This window comes from Lissotriton helveticus, chromosome 11, assembly GCF_964261635.1.
Source record: "Lissotriton helveticus chromosome 11, aLisHel1.1, whole genome shotgun sequence".
NCBI lineage: Eukaryota > Metazoa > Chordata > Amphibia > Caudata > Salamandridae > Lissotriton > Lissotriton helveticus.
In genome coordinates, this window is record NC_136072.1 from 843,140,236 (window position 1) to 843,152,400 (window position 12,165).

Consider the following 12,165-nt stretch of genomic DNA (forward strand, 5'->3'; position numbering starts at 1 on the left):
GATCTTCTTTGGAAGTCACCACGGCTGACACCTTTTTAGGTAAAGATCTTGTTAAGTAGGGCTGTCACTTAGTCTAGTGTAGGGACAGATTAATTTGTATTTTCTTTTTCTGTAAATGACTCTCAGGTTGCAACTCACAGCGATTCTTGCAACATTGATGCTCTTTGAAGTAGTTTTGATAATTTCCTTTTGTCGTTTAAGGATATTTAGAGAGTATCTTTTTGTACTAATACCTGTATACCTTTTGAATCTTATTTTGAGATGTTTGTATCTTCAGATACTTTTGACTTTGAATTAAAACTTCTTAACCTTTCCCAGTGGTAAGTGATTCTTTAGAGTGGTCTAGGTTCCTAATTAACTAACCTAGTAGTAGATTGTCTTTTACTCAATGACAGGTACCAACGATTCAGTCGACAGGATTAGGGATCTGGTAAGATAACTAGTGACCAGAAACCCCGCGTTAACAGTTGGTAGCAGTTTAGGATGGTTATCTTCTTGAGGAAGGTAATCTAGATAGGTTAGTTTACCCCAAGGCCCCTAGACATCGAGAGACGAGCAGCGGAAGAATCGTGCGCCGAAGGTGCAGACGGTACGAGAAAAGCAGCAGTATCGGAGGAGAGTGAGTATAACAAGGGTCATGCGTGAACAGATTGCGGTGTTTGTGTGGCAGTTGGATTGTAATGTCTTGCGGAGTTGAATGCCTGTAGTGTGATTGAGAGAAGGTTGTGAGCGCGCGCAACCTGGTAAACTGGTCACCTGGTAAACGGGTGGACTGGAAAAATCTTAAGTTCGGGGGAGAGCTTAAGTGGTCCGGGTGTATCCAACATCCATAGTAGTTGTCAACCATAGTACGGGGGTCATGAGGTACCATTGATCGTCCGTGGAACCGAGATAGGGGGAATGTGTGAGTGTGTGTGTGGGCAACGGACGCAGGTCGAAAGTTGCCGGGTGTAAGTAACCTATCAGAGAAGGCGATTGTCTGGACGTAAACGGAAAGACATTTCGCCAGTTAAGGTGACAATTACAGATTGACTGTGGGCGTACAGTCAAAGAAAAGTGATCACTTGGACGGAAGTAATCATTTTTCGAAGTATGAATGGGACGCATGCATAAACGCGGAGACGAGCTGAAAAAGGAGGGGAACTGCTGCGAAGGGGGACGAGTGACGTCAGCAAGAGCCGCGCTGAGATAGGGTGGCGAGTGAAGAGCCGCGACGCGGTAGGACGGTTGGTGTGACGTCGGCAAGAGTCGCGACGCGATTGGGCGGCTGGTGCGACGTCAGTGAGAAGTCGCGCTCTGATAGGCCAGTTAGCGAGAACAGTGCTGAGATTGGTGGATTGTCATCAGGAAGTAAACAAACCGGAGAAAACAAAAACTAATAGATTGAAAATGAAGTGTTTTAAATGTTTGAAGGATATTTTTAAAAGAAAAAGGAGAGAGTCTTTTTACGGGCAAGAGGCACCGCCAGAGGGTACACCGGCTCATTATATGGCAGCGAATGTTGGGCTGCATACGATATTATGGATTGGAGTCTGGAACAAGCTTACGGAAGGGAATGAGGAAATGTCGTTCCCAAAGTACGGGACGTTTAAATTAGAGGTGTTACATCGGCTGAAAGCAACCATGTCCGCATTGAAACCCCCGCCTAGACCGACACAGTTTGAGGCCCTTAACGCATGGATTAGGGCGGCGCACGACAGGAATCTGAATAGGCGTCAAGAAAGGCTGACGCGATCAGTAAGAGCAGTGTGAGATTCCAAATGGGATGAGGACGCCAAGAGGTGGAGGGTACAGGCTATTGAGGTGGATAAGTTGTACCCAGTGAGAGAGATGGCAGGTGAAAAGAACCTCATGGAAGAAGATGAGGAGAGCGACTCGGAGGACAACTTGATAAATAGATTGCTGATAGATAGACCGCCTCCGAGAGTGGGGGAGATTGAAAGTAGAGGACTCGCAAGGGAAGATGGGGCTGCCATAGAGGGGTATGTACCACTTCCTATATCGGAATGGACACCTATCAAAGGTGGGGAGACACCCGAACATAGAACAGCACAGAGTGTAGTTGGAAGGTTCGTGGTACAGAAAACGCCAGCCGCAGAGAGAGCGGAAATTTGTAGATTGCCAGATGCTCTCCAAGTACCCGTTACCATAGGACCCATAGTATCGATTTACAACCCAGAGAATGTGAGAGAGGAAGAACAGATACGGTTAGACAGAGAAAGGGTTGAGATGGAAAGGAGGAATAACACGACAAATGCCTGGAAGCAATTGCCAGGATCGGTAACGTGGAACACACCATTCGAACCAACAGTGAGTCCCGCAACAGAGCAGGTGGGTCAAAGAGGACCGATGGACCTAAGGGGACCACGTCCGAAATCCTTTAAAGAGTTAAGAGTTGACTTGAGAGAATGGGATGGGTCCGCAGAAACGCAGAGTAGTAGGTCAAGAGCAGAAGCTGAGTGGGGAAATCGAGGCAATGGGACAGTATCTCACTCTGGGGCTAGCGAAAGCAGTCAGGGACGAGAGGGTCAAAGCCAGGAGAACAGAGGAGTAATACGTCCTAATGATGGAAGGGGCCAGCAGGAGCGAGATGGTGGAAGCATGGAGTGTGAGGAGATGTCTCGGCTCTTTGAAAAGGGTGGAGACCAAATGGTACTAGCGTACAGAGATAGGTTTAGGTGCACTCATCACGCGCCAGGGGAGAATGTGCAACACTGGAATAGGGGGAACAATGAAAGATCTTGCCATACATTGGGTGATCAGAGGTCACAAACCAATTGTGAAGAAAGGGGGAGTAATAGAATGTCTTACCATGAACCCAGAGAATGCAGGCATAAAGGGGAAGGTGGGACTATGAGGAACAATGGAGTGTTTCATCATCCACCCAGAGAGGACGGAACAGCATGGGACCTGGAGGGGTGGGAGCATGGGAGGACTCCACATAACTCACCTGAGCCCAGACGTAGGACTCGGAGCTGGGATGGGAAAAATGAGAATGGACCCCCTAGAGCTAGCGTACTGAAAGCTACAATAAAGGCGAAAAGACTTGATGTCACCAGTTTAAAATCTGATTTGGATGAGATTATAGATGGTACGTTGCCATTAGAAAGGATTGAGTTGTATGAACAAGATGAGCTACTGTTCATAGCAAAGGATGTGACCCGAAAGGCAAGGGCAATTCATGAGAAACTGTCTGGACTGGCAGACAAGTACATGGTAGACTTGTCCAAAATGAGGACATTACAGAGTAACCATAGGTTGCAGTATTCAGATCAAGACTTAGATGAGAAGAGAACTACAGGATTAAAAACACACATTAGGGAGTTGATAGCAGGAATAAGAGTGTGGAGAGATCTGGACAAATGGGAAGAGAGGTGGTCCAAAAGGGGCACTGTCAGACGGAGCACAAGTGTGATGTCTCCGGAAGGAAGGGTAATGCAGATGGAGGCATTCCCTTTGAGAGAAATATCGAATGGGAATTATGTACATGTACCTTGGAGTAGAGGAGATTTAGCTGCATTTACCAACTCATTTCCGAAGTTAAGGGACAATCCAGTAGAGTGGTATAAGCAGGTAGAAAGGTTCGTAAAGATCTCGAAAGTATTGTGGATTGATTTGAACACTTTGTTTGACATTGTGGTCCCATCTGACTTGTGGACATCGTGCAAGACTAGTGTTGAATGGCCAACTACTGAACCAGTGAGGGATGCTCAGACAAATGGACCGTCTGAAATTGTCATGCAAAAGTATGAAAGGGTAATAGCTTGGCTGAAAGATAAGGTACCACCTCAGGACATAGATTGGGTAAAAATAGACCGAACAAGACAAGAACCAAAGGAGACAGTTCATGAGTTCTATGAAAGATTGTTGAAAACATTCAAACAATACAGTGGACTCGATGTAATGGATCCCAAAGATATAGGACAGTTTGTGTCAAAGTTTGTTTTGGGGTTGAGACCTGATATTTGTTTGATGATTCAGCAACATTTAATTTGTTGGCAAAACAAACCACTAGATGAAATTTTAAGGTATGCCAGATACTGTAGCGAAGATTCCAAGGCAAAGAAAATGAAGGAAAAGCTGATGGTGGTGCAGATGCAGTCAGCCGGAAAGGGCGGACAGCAGAAACAGGGAACGGGGACAATGGGACGGAAGTCGAATGGTCAGAACAAGGATAGTGAAGAAAGTCAGAGACCTAGAATAGATTTTGCCACTTTAAAGAAAACGACAAAGTGCCACCAGTGTCACCAGGTGGGACATTGGAGACGCAAGTGTCCCTTTAACCCTGAAAATGGAGAGCTAGAATTAGAAGAGCAAGTTCAAGAGGTTCCAGCTCAAAAGGCGACAGTCCCAGGAAGCAAGGTGGTCAAAGGGGGGACTTCGGCTCCAAGAGCTCAGTTTCCACAGCCACCGAAAATTGCGACAGGGAGAAAGGTCTTTAAACAGATGCCTCTCTTTATCGAGGAAGAAAATTTTTATTATATTGATCCATTAACAGGACAACGTGTGAGTAGAGAAGAGGACTGTACCCTCGGGGCTGTCCTAGAGGTGGATCAAAGAGGGCCGTTTGTTGAGGCAGAAGTGGCAGGATGTCCTACAACGTTCTTGGTGGATACTGGAGCTACTCGATCAACTCTGAGATCAGCGGTGGTTCCAGATTTACCGATGTCAGGGGAAACAATTCAAGTGGTAGGTGTTGCAAACAAAAGGATGACTAGTCCCTTGACTGAACCAGTATCCGTGAAAATAGGAAACTATATGAATGAACATCAGTTTGTGGTATGTGATTCTAGTCCTGTATGTCTGTTAGGAAGGGATTTGTTATGCAAATTGAATTGCACAATATACTGCACCCCTCACGGAGTGGAGGTACAGACTACAGACGATGACGCTACCTTTAAGGTAGCCAATTCAAAATCCTGCATAGAACTATATCCTACTCTGACTGTAGAGGATCTTCCCCAGGACCTACGAGATGCTGTGGCGTCAGGGGTATGGGATTTCACAGGCGAGGAAATAGGATTGATCAAGGGGGTAGAACCAGTGAAAATAATGGTAAAGCCAAATGCCGAGTATCCCAGAACGCCTCAATACAAATTGTCCCAGGAAACGATTGCAGGAATAAAACCTGTGATCGAGTCAATGATTCAACAGGGAATACTACAAGAAATCGTGGGAAGTCCTTGTAACTCCCCGATTATGGGTTTGCAGAAACCTAGTGGGAAATTCAGAATAGTTCAGGACCTTCGAAAAATTAACAATATAGTTGTTTCATGTTGTCCAGTGGTACCGAATCCGTCAGTGATACTGTTTCAGATACCATGCCAAGCAGAATGGTTCACAGTGATAGATCTTTGCAAGGCCTTCTTTTCAATCCCATTGGATGAAGAAAGCAGGTATCTTTTCGCTTTTAAAATGGAAAATCGAGTCTTAACATGGTGTCGAATCCCACAAGGATTCACAGACAGCCCATCAATCTTCAACCAGTTGTTGAAGAAGAATCTCGAAAATCTAGTACTGCCGCAGAATTCGGTTCTGGTTCAGTACATAGATGACCTACTTGTTGCGTCAGAGACCGAGGAAGCTTGTAAAACAGATTCCATTGCCTTGTTGAACCATTTAGCTGAAAATGGACATAAGGTATCTCCGAGCAAGTTACAGTACTGTTTGACAGAAGTACAGTATTTGGGGCACCGGTTGGAAAAGGGAAAGCGTAAGGTGTCTCCAGACAGGATTGAGGCGATAATGAAGATGAATGCGCCTACGACACAGAGGGAAGTTAGGATGTTCCTAGGAATGGTTGGTTATTGTCGACAGTGGATAGTTAACTTTTCACTGAAAGCAAAACCCTTACAGAAACTGACGCACAAGGAGGTGAGTGATCCGGTACCATGGGACGATGAATGCCTAGTGGCATTCCTGCAGTTGAGAGACGACTTGTGTCGTGCTCCGGCTCTGGGGATGCCCGATTACGAGAAATCTTTTTCACTTTACTGCTGTGAGAGAGAGGGATGTGCCTTGTCAGTCCTGGCACAAACCCATGGAAATGCCCGTAGACCAGTTGCCTACTTTTCGGCTACATTAGATCCGGTAGCCGCAGCGTTGCCCGGATGTCTCAAATCCGTTGCTGCAACGGGTGTCAGCATTGAAAGGTGTGAGAGTATTGTCATGGGACACCAGTTAGTGGTGTATGTACCACATTCAGTAGAATTGTTAATGACCAGGACCAAGACGCAGCATCTGACCAATAGTAGGCTCACGCGCTACGAGCAAGTTATCCTTGCTGCGGAGAACGTGACCCTTAAGAGATGCTCTGTCTTGAACCCTGCTACTCTGATGCCACTACCAAGTGTAATAGAAGGCGAAGATTGTGAAGACCACGATTGCCTTGATGTGACTGAACTATGCACGAAGCCCAGACCAGATATCGTGGATGAGCCGTTGAATGACCCTGATGAGATTTACTTTGTCAATGGCTCATGTTTAAGAGACGATACTGGTCGATTGAGAGCAGCTTATGCTGTTTGCACCATTACTGGAGTTGTGGAAGCCGCTTGCCTGGAAGGAGTACATTCCGCACAGGTAGCAGAAATCATCGCATTAACTCGTGCCTGTATAGCAGGTAACGGAAAGAGAGTCACCATATACACTGACAGCCAATATGGTTTCGGTGTGGTTCACGATTTCGGGCAATTGTGGTCTCAGAGAGGTTACATGACCTCTTCTGGTTCGCCCATTCGAAATGGAGAATTTGTGCGACTATTGTTGGAAGCATTACAAGGTCCAGCTGCCATTGCTATTGTAAAGTGTGTAGCTCACACTAAGAATACAGATTTTGTGTCACAAGGTAACCGTTATGCAGATGAAGTCGCCCGCTATTGTGCGGAGCAGGACTATTCCTTCACAAAGGTAGAAATAGAAGGGGCGGAAGAGAAAACAGAATTGAGCATGATGTTGGAAACAGTAGACACTTGGGAGGATTTAAGAATGATGCAGGAGAATGCACCTGAAACAGAGAAAAAGGCATGGGAGATAGCAGGTTGTGTGAGAAGCGAGATGGATTTTTGGATTTCAGCAGATGGGAGGGCAGTGTTACCTGAGGAACTAGCGAATCCAATGGCAAGACAAATACATGGTCCAGTACACCTAGGAAGAGATGCTATGCTGAGAGTGTTTAGGCAGACTTGGTATTGCCCTAAATTTAGGATAGCGGCAGAATCAGTATGCAAGCGATGTGTTACCTGCCAACAGTTAAACATAGGGAAAAGAACACCAGTTACACTGAGTCACATTGGGAGGTCTGGGGGGCCTTTCAATAGAATGCAATTGGACTTTATTGAAATGCCAAAAATCAACCGCCTTAGGTATGTTTTGGTGGTTGTATGCATATTTTCCAGATGGGTTGAAGCATACCCCACACGCAGGTGCGATACACTCACAGTAGCCAAATTATTGCTCAAGGAGTTGATACCACGCTTCGGGGTGCCTGCCTCTCTGGAATCGGACAGAGGAACCCATTTTAACAGCGAAATTGTGAAGATGTTGTGCTCTGCATTAAAGATCGATCAAAAACTGCATTGTAGTTATCGACCAGAAGCCTCAGGGATCGTGGAACAAGTAAATGGCACCCTGAAGAGTCGACTAGCTAAAGTCTGTACATCCACATCTTTGAGTTGGCCAGATGCTCTTCCTTTAGTACTCATGAGCATGCGTAGCACACCTGACAGGAGGACAGGTCTCTCTCCACACGAGGTTCTGATGGGGAGGGCCATGAGACTTCCCACTGTTCCAACTGCTGCCTTATTGAACATTACAGATGATCTGATCTTGGATTACTGTAAGGGACTGTCTGACGCCATCCATTCTGTGTCCCTTCAGGTGCAGGCGGCTGAAGTTCCATCATCAAGGAACCTGTGTCATGATCTGTGCCCAGGGGACTGGGTGCTGGTCAAGAAGCATGTCCGGAAGAACTGCCTAGATGTACGTTGGCGTGGGCCCTTTCAGGTAATCCTGATCACGAATACCGCGGTGAAGTGCAGAAGGCTGCCAAATTGGATCCATGCATCCCATACTCGAAGAGTTCCAGCACCTCTAGAAGAAACAGCTCCTATCCCAGACGAAAGTTCAGTCGTAGAAGAAGAGTCACAAGAGGGGACCGGATCAGCTGTGGGGGTGTCGGAAGAAGTTGGGAACGCATCGGATCCAGAAGAAGAGAGAAGGCAGGACGGCAGTGAGACCGAAGACGCAACTGAAGGAGAGAGCTGCAGTGAATACGACACAGACACAGATCAGTACCAGAGTGATCAAGAACCGAGTGTGAGGATGAGAAGTAGGAGAACAAGGCGTGAAGCAGCCACCTGGCCGGAAAGAAAAAGGAGGCTAAGCTTAAGGTCAGCTCGGGAAGAAACGCTTGCTCCTATATCTGAAGACTCGGATCCGGAAGAAGATACCCAGGATCAAGTCCAGGAAGGTCCAAGAAGATCAAGGAGGGTGCGAGTACCTAACAGAAGATACTCTACTCCTGATTGGCCCTACCTCGTCGCAGATGTCCGTGGGTCACAGAACCGGGAGGGTCAGGGAAGTGAGCCTGATCAGAATTGAACCAATTATCACAGTGCAATTAAGGTTTCTGCTACCAGGAGTGGAGGCCGAAAGATTGCTGACACTCAACATCGTCTATCCTCCTCTCCTGAGCGGAATCAGAAAATTGATTTTAGAGACAGTTGATTTTCCGGTTTGTTGTTCACAATATCCAATATTGGAGGGAACTCTTCTTCGTTTGGAAATGCTTGAACGAGTAGTGGAAGTTCTTGGAACACTCATAGTCTTGGATTAATACCGTGTTGCGGATGTCTTCAAAGGGGCGCAGGACTGGGAAGGTGAAGAAAGTAACCCTGATCAGAACAGACCCTTTTGTAACTGTGGATGTAGAGCTAATAGTACCAGGAGTGGAGATTGAAAAACTATTAACTCTTAATTTCGTTTGTCCTCTTGTCCTGAGTGAAATAAGAAGAATAATCCTAGAGACAGTCGAATTTCCATGTTGCTGTACGAAATGCCCAATACTTGAGGGAATCCTTCTTCGTATGGACATTTATGAGGATGTGGTGGCACTTCTTGGAACACGTATAGTTTCAGATTGATAAAAGACTTTTGAAAAGAACTTTGTAAATATTGCTGCAAGATAACCTAGCGCCGAGTGAAAGAAGAAAATGGTAGGGACTTCCCTTTAGTGGATGGAGAAGGGCTAGGGTTGTCTATTGCTACAGAACTTAATGACTGTTCTTGCGGAAGAGAATTGTCAGCTTCCAAGTGTGGTTCAAAGAAAGACATTGTGGTTCAAATGAAGAGAGGCTTTGTGCAAAGCAAAAAGGACGTTGAGAAGAAGTAAGAGACTTTGCTGAGAACGATAACCAGAGCTACACTGTTTGAGATCATGGAGACTGGCAACCCGAACCGCAGGGCAAAATGTATAGTTGGCACACTTTTAGTGGTAGTGGTTTCTCTTATAGTTTTAGTAGTTACTGTATCATATATAGTGGGACATGAAAATGAAATAAAGACAAGATCAGAAACAAAGAAAGCATCAACACAAAAGCCTACCACTATTGCTGAGGTAAAGGGAGAAAACACTGAGAAAGAAAAGGCTTTGCTAGATGATGAGATCAAAAGATTACATGTTGACGAATCAAAGGGGAACTTTAGGTCAAATGCTTATGCTTATGCCAAGTTGCTTTTACGAATAACGTTTGTATGCAATTACCAGCTTCTGTGGATGAGGGTATTAGATACCATCATCTTCCATTGACATATGGAATCACATGTAGTTTGTTGTTAAACATATTCTATGGACGAGATGGGTTCGAGTATTATTTCTCGAATTTTGACTCGACATTGCCAGAGGTCCCAAATTACAAGCATTTGAACAAGTGGGACTATTACAAGTGTGAAGACAGGTTACAGAAATGGTTAATTCCATGGAAAACGTTAGATACTTCACATGCCCGAAGAAATAATCTGACTTGTCAAGTGTCAGAAATTGAGAAAAAGTTTATAGGGCAGGTGGATACTAGATACAGGAGGCAAAAGATTTTGAAAGCTTCAGGACAATGGGAAACAGATTGGACCAAGGAAGAAAGGATGCAGCAAAGAAAGGGTAGTTTTGGTCCAATTGCTTTAGACAAGGAGAAACGGGGGAAACTGTGCATTCACAGGAGTTACTCCTATTATGAGAATCTGTATGTAGGTCAAGTCAGTTGTGAACATGCTTTCCAATTGGAGTACTACTCCAAAGATTTTTTGAAAGAGATGCAAGCAATCCCAAATGTATATTTTGTATGTGGAAGAAATGCATATGTGAAGCTACCAGATAATTGGTACGGATCATGCCATTTAGCAATTGTCTTCCCCAAAATATACCATGTTGAGAATTTAGACACGACAAAGAGAGGAATACCAACAAGAGGGAGAAGAGGTCTAGGTGCTGAAGAGGTAGTTGGGGATGTATTTGGTGCTGCATTCCCTATCTTGGGATTGATACTGAATGACATCAAAATTAGAAGATTGGCTACAGTCGTAGATAGGTTATCTGCCAGTACTGCTAGATCCTTAATGCTGGTGGAGGGAGAGATGCAATCGATAAGAGCAATGGTTCTTCAGAACCGACTTGCTTTAGATGTTCTGTTAGCCAAGGAGGGCGGAGTCTGTAAGGCTTTGAAGGTCCAGGAATGTTGCACTTACATTCCAGACAATTCAAAACCTCTAGAGAAGTACATACGAAATATTACCGCAATTCACCACGAAATTGAGGATCTGACAAAAATAAATGTGTGGGAAAAGGTAGATCATGGAATGGGTAAAGTTGGAGGTTGGTTTGCCAACCTAGGAAAGGGTATCGTTTGGTACATACTGAAACCCATCATCATAATTGTGATTTGTGTAATCACTTTGTGGGGATTGGTGCGTCTGTATCAGTGGTATAGAGCAAACAGGTTGCAGAGATCTATGAGAGAACAGGAGAGAAGACTGACTGCAATGCAAGATACCCAATATAAGAGTCTGAAGGCATTGGAGACAATGAAAAGACGTGGTACTGCCATGACTTCACTTTGAAGGATTCTACATTTTAGCGATGGTGTTTTGATGGTGATGACTACTGAAAGTCATCAAAGGGGGGACTGAGAGAGCACAAATCTGAAAAATGTATAAGTGCACCATATTTACAAGCACGTAGTTAGTTTAAATATACTTTGCACAAGAGTGTTGGATATCCAGAAGTGAAATATACAGAGTGTTTAAGTAGTGTGACAATAATCATAGCAATGTGTAGACTAATGTAGAAATGTTAGAAGGAATATGAAAACCTCACGTTCTCATGTTAAGTGATCATGTAAGAGAAAAGCGAAACCTTGCAAACCAGTTACATTGTGTAGGCCTCATGGCAATTCACAGAAAATATAAAAGTGCTGCTAAAATAATGTGAGGTGGGGTTAACATTGTTCTTCCAAAATGTATTATCGAATTTAGTATTGAAATATATGTTTTATAGATGTGTTGCATTATAGAAACGTGTGCTAGCCAAGAATACTGTTTAAATTAAGTTAAATGTTTTCAGAGTGCAGGAACCCGCTTCATGTAAATCAAGTAGGCCTGAACAGATAATGTCGTTTCTTTGATCTGCAATGTGCTCGTTAGAGAAGAAGTCGAGAGGCGCCAAGTACAGAGTTTTACATATGTTTTATGTCCTATAGATATGGTGGAGTCTGGAATTTGAGGCCCACTGTAGGACGGTCTGTATGCAGGTGCGAGGGGTCCTAATCAGTCGAAATGAATGGGGCTTTGTTCAGTGGCGCTTGGCGCAGGCCTGGAGGAGGTTTCAGGAATTTCAGGGGGTACCAGCGAACTGGAGAAGAAGCCTGGGAACCAAGGTCATCTTTAACGAGGGTCCCGAAGAGTATCATCATGGAGTTTTGCCGCTGAAATAGATACCACGTGAGGGGCGTCCCGAGTGGCGTTCCTATCGGAAATGTGATTTTGTATTAGGGATAGCACCCCGGGGAGTTTTTAGAGCAGATGATCTGAGAAGCCTAAGAGAGCGGATGGGTAGGCAGATAGAGAACTGACTGGCTTCAATTTGAGACAAAGACTAAGGGAAGTGTGTGATCT